Source organism: Limulus polyphemus, unplaced genomic scaffold, assembly GCF_000517525.1.
Source record: "Limulus polyphemus unplaced genomic scaffold, Limulus_polyphemus-2.1.2 Scaffold551, whole genome shotgun sequence".
In the NCBI taxonomy this organism is placed as follows: Eukaryota; Metazoa; Arthropoda; class Merostomata; order Xiphosura; family Limulidae; genus Limulus; species Limulus polyphemus.
In genome coordinates this window covers 456,393-461,651 of record NW_013666161.1, presented here as the reverse complement: position 1 = coordinate 461,651, position 5,259 = coordinate 456,393, and the positions used below count along the sequence as shown (strand labels likewise).

At 33.5% G+C, this 5,259-nt stretch overlaps 1 long non-coding RNA gene across 1 annotated transcript in view; it reads right to left on the bottom strand.

Annotated features, from left to right (window-relative positions):
• LOC111085682 overlaps positions 1-5,259 on the bottom strand; it is a 15,308-nt gene that overhangs the window by 2,498 nt on the left and 7,551 nt on the right. The window lies entirely within an intron of this gene.

The window sequence follows — 5,259 nt, the reverse complement described above, 5'->3', positions numbered from 1 at the left end:
AGACCTAGTCCGCCTAGCCTGCTAGTAAAGTTGCGTTGTAAACACGCGTACTTGTAAGTTGTAACGTTATTATTAGGCCCATACATACGATTGTTAACAAACGGTTCGTGGAGGTCATTAAATTCTAAGAACAGGTTCGTGCGAACCGGCTGAATCCCACCACTGGTTATATTCCGGAACAGTATTATGTACCTAATATTTTTTGGTATTTACTTCTTAAAGAAGAACCTGTTTAACTCTTTCACTGTCATAAGCAATAAATACTTTGTAGCACCACATAAAAAGGACATTTTCCTACAAATTTCATCAGTTTCGGTTAAGTAATGAAGTATTAAAACGTGTCCTGTTATTGGGTATCTAAATATAAACCTGGCACTGTAAAAGAATTAACAATGACTCACTTTTATCTAAGCTAGCTGAAGGTACCCGTTATGGAAGTGGAAAGTGTATAGAGAACAGTGTTGGATAATGTTCCCCTCCCTATATAGATATATTTACTTTATTATTAAATGTAAGATGTTAATAAGAGGGAATCCTCAATAGCCGTGGCACTTGAAATTCTTTTAGGCAGGATTAGAGTGATTTAATCTATGAGACCTAAGACGTGTTCAAATACATCTATCGAAAGGGTTTGACTTCCCGAGTCCAAAACTGTAATTAGATCTCAAATTGTCCAAGATATGACGGAACTATGAACTAAAGATTTGTACTTTAAGAAAACTCGGAGCCATTCTATGAGCCGCTGCTAAAAAATCTCGGAGCCGCTATGCCACAGCGACATACCCTGCTTTATGGAAAGTAATAATCGACTCATTTAACTGAATAAGCACTCGTATCATTAAATTAAAAGATAAAAGTTATATTAGAAAATAGAAATGTGTCCTATTTCGATGTGTTTTTTTATCCTCCTCTTGGAGGAAAATTCCTAAAACAAAATAGCCCACGTACACCGTTCAACAGTTTCCATTTACCATAAAAACATCACGATGATCGAGGCAGCCGGGCGATGGATGTTAAAACACATAATGGATAATGTTTAGAGTAAGATTCACTCGTCTATAAAAGATATGACTTTAGTGAAATAACGGTAATGGTTGAGAGTAAAACAATATATGAAGTCATTGTATAATATAGAAGAATATAAAATAACGGCGTGGAATAGATTAGAAAATAATAATAAACAGAAGAACCAATAAATTCTGTAAATGTTTCATCTTTAGTGTGTACAACATTTTCCAATATTTAACTTAAGTTCATTTATTGGACTTTTATCTTCTGCTCAGTGGCTTAAGAAATAATTCATTGTGTAAAATGAGAATTTATAGTTTCTGCTGTTAATAGAAACTACGCACTCAATGTTGACTGATTTCAATCTAACACGGTATATAATGCCTGACGAAAGGCGTTTGTCAGAAACGTCACATAAGTTAAAATAAGAATCCAGTTTTCATTTAGATGTTTACTGTCTAACCTATTATTACTTTTCACTATGTTGTTTCTGCTCACGTTTTGCCAGCAGTTACTTAAGAAGTCATTGAATATAATGTATCATGGTTGTTACAAGTTTACTTTAACTATAAACAAGTTCGACCATCTTTAATTTACCTATATCTCTGTACAAGAATTATTATCTTTCGCGTATATATTTAAAACGTGGCTTATGCTGTGCAGTTTCAAGTTTGTTCATTATATTAACTACTACACTATGGCTCAGCAACACGTATGGCAACATATAACCGTGAAATTTATTCGATCCCTATGATGAGCACAGTGCAGACAGCCCATTGTGCCGCTTTGCTCTTAACAACAAACAAACGGGTATGTTAATTCTGGTGCCTTATTTATTTTCTTTAAACCTTGTTACCACAGAAACTACTTCAACCAAGGTAAGAATGTCTCTGGCTGAAAACTTGTCTCATTGCCTTTCTAGGCAACCCATCACTGAACTTTTCTACGAGGATATTCTCACAATTTATGGAAGCAATTGCAGGATATTTCTTCCCATATAAATGGCATAAATAATTTTGAACCTTGAATTTGTCTTTATGGATAGCACTACTCTCCACTAGGTCAAATTGTTGGCACAACTGTATCCTTGTTCCAGAATTGCTCCTCACTCATGTGCTCAACTAATTTAAGTGCTGGACTATCCTAACTCGAGATCAAGCTTTGCACTGCTTGCTTCTGAGCCCATTACAAACAGTTACCTGCTTGAAATACTTCATAAAATGATTCAGATCCTTTTTAGCTACACTCTTAAAGATTGGAGGAAAGATCTGTTAAGCTTTGCTCACAGAGACATTTGGATTCAGCTAACCCTCACACTCTCACTCAACGCCAGGTTGAAATGTACAAAACGTACATTAGATCTCTGCTCTGGTTCACACAATGACAAGCTGCCAAAGACAGTTCATCCATGGGTGCTGCACGATCCAATGTTTTCCTTGACCAATAGTCACATTAGCAGCATGCCTTCTATCACAGAAAGCCTCATAGGTCACTATTTTCGCCATTCAGTGCCTGCTGTTTCACCTGGTGATGAAACAGCTTAGGCTGGCAGACATCATTCACCAGTAACACGCCCTATCTCTCTCAGCCGATATCTACCAAAGACGATGCTGCGATATCCTGTTGGGGATGCCTAAGATTCTGGTAATAACTATGCTATTTGATTTCAGACTCACCAGACCACGAGGCACCAAGATAATCCTGAGTCAATCATGCTTTATGTCCATTGTAATCACTTCTTAAGGTATAACTCGATCAGTAGCTCCATAGACCAAGACACCGCCCCTTCCCGTCCCGAACAATAGCCACTTACATTAAACCAATAGATAATTAACAATAACACATAACCGTGTGTACTTACGAATGTTCTATTCCAGCAAAATATTTTCACCGAAAAATAACCAATAGAAATGTTGAATATTTTTTTTTCCATTTATTATAGTGTAAATCTAAAACAGTTTTTTTTTATCTTGTCAGTGAAAACCAGCAAAACTACAATTTAATTCCTAGTTAAGTAATATAATATGATATCTGGATCTTGGAATTTACTCTTAGTTTTAAGATATTTAAGTTTAACATTTAATCAGTTTTACCTTATTATATTTTTATTACCCTTAATTCGTCTGTGAATACAGCTGTTAAAAATAAAAGTAAAACTAGATAACTACAATTTTACACTCACACGATTTTTAGTTTAATCTTTAAATCATAAGAACCTCATTCAAAGAAGTACCCACGTTTGGTTATCATGACAAGAGTTTGATTTTTCTTCAATTGCTTAATCTGAGGTTTCTTTTGCTAAGACTGAATGGTTTAAAGGTGTCTGATAAAAAAAAGTAAGTTGACTTAATTTTGCAAAAAATAAAGTTGCTTAGGTTTTAAAGCTACTAAAAAGAAGAAAAAATCTTGAAGAGTTAAACCTGTGAGAAATTTAACTTTTTAAGTCTTATGGTTAGCTTCATGATCGTACTATATAACTGATTATGTATTTACCCAAATATTACATATAAAATATTTTTTGAAAAGTTTCGACTATTGTTGCCATACAAATTCTGGTATAAGTAATATACAAGAGTTTAAATCCCTTTATATATATTTAATATATTGATTTCTGAAATAATATTGTTACGACAGCGGAAGTCACGTGACGTTGGTAACACGTAATGAGTATCTAGAAGGTTCGTGGAGGCTCGAGTGTTTGCCAGACTTGCTGTATTCTAATATATAAGCCCGACAATCAAAGCGAGAAAGATTAATCGGAAATGGAATAGCAGATAGAGAGATTGATAACATAGACACAGTTAATCGAGTGAAGTGAGCGGTAGTGACCGTAAGTAAAGTGCGTGAGTCGTTGTGAATTATAGCGTGTGTTTAAGTTAAAGTGACTGTGGAAATTAAGTGTATTGCAAAGTTGTATTGAGAAAGAATAGACTAGTTCTATTTAAGAAAGGACTTGTATCGCATTAGTTTCTCGGAAAGATTTTCTACGGAAAATTAACAAACGAACACAGACGTAACAATATGATGAAAAACAATTGATAGGGGGATTTAAAAATTAGCCCAGTAAGAATTGCTTAGAAGAAATTGATAGAAAACAATTTCTTGCTCTTCACAAGTCAAAACATTTCTACTACACATTGTATGCATGGTAATTAATTTTTATGATGATTTTATTTATCTAAGTGAAATGTAGCATGAAATATTGATTACAATTACCATTTGTGTTGAATTCCTAACTATTTCTTAATGTGGTAAAAACTAAAGCAAGTTAGGGTCACTTAAGCTAATCACTACATCAAATCTTCATAGTTGTTGCAGATTTACTTCTATATAAAAAGCTTTCTGTACTATTTAAAAAAAATCTTGAATTTATCATAAAGGTGACTCTTTTTTTGTATTTAATAAAGTCTTACCAAATTACCATAATACAGGGGTTTTGAAGCTGCAGAAATGAAAGATGTAGCAGAGAATGAGGAAAAGACGAATATTAGTAAGGAAGCTTCGGTATTGATTTATTATATATTAAAGAGATAGATAAGAAAAAGCAATTCCAACTTTGTATCATTTTCCTTGTCTAATACTTTAAAAATGTATCAACGCAAAATATATTTTTAAATATTTTTATTTATATATCGTTATGCTAAAAAATATTCTTTACCTGATGCAGATGGAAAACATTTGGTCTGATTCAGAGATAATGATTTTGCAACACTTGTGTACAGGTTTAGCAAGTGTAAATCATGTGTTTTGATTTTTTCCTCTTTACTATTTATCATTTTGCGTCTTCAAGAGTTACACTGTTTATTTACTACAAACAGAATATCAAACTTTGATTTTATTCTTAAACCTGTAGTCTAAATACTTAATTGTTCAACTATAAGTCTTATAATAACCTGTTGTCTCACATTTTGATACAGGAAAACAGTTGTCATCATTATTCACCTGTTAAAGTAAAATTAAAACTCAATTATTTTATTAAGAAAATACCATTAAGTTAAACATCCCGAAATGTCTTAACCAGATGTGTTTTTTGTACATATTGTTGCGTCAGCGAGGTCACGTGACTAGTATCACGCCACTCCCTCTCTCAAACCTTCGTGAATTATCGAGAGATTACTAGATTTGGGTAGTCTGATATATACAACATGGTCACAACGTGACGGAAACAGTGTAGTGAGTAATTGAACTCAGTATTGTCGAGCACGTGAGACGTTCTAGCGTTTGTTATAGAGCGACTGTTGAAAATAAGTG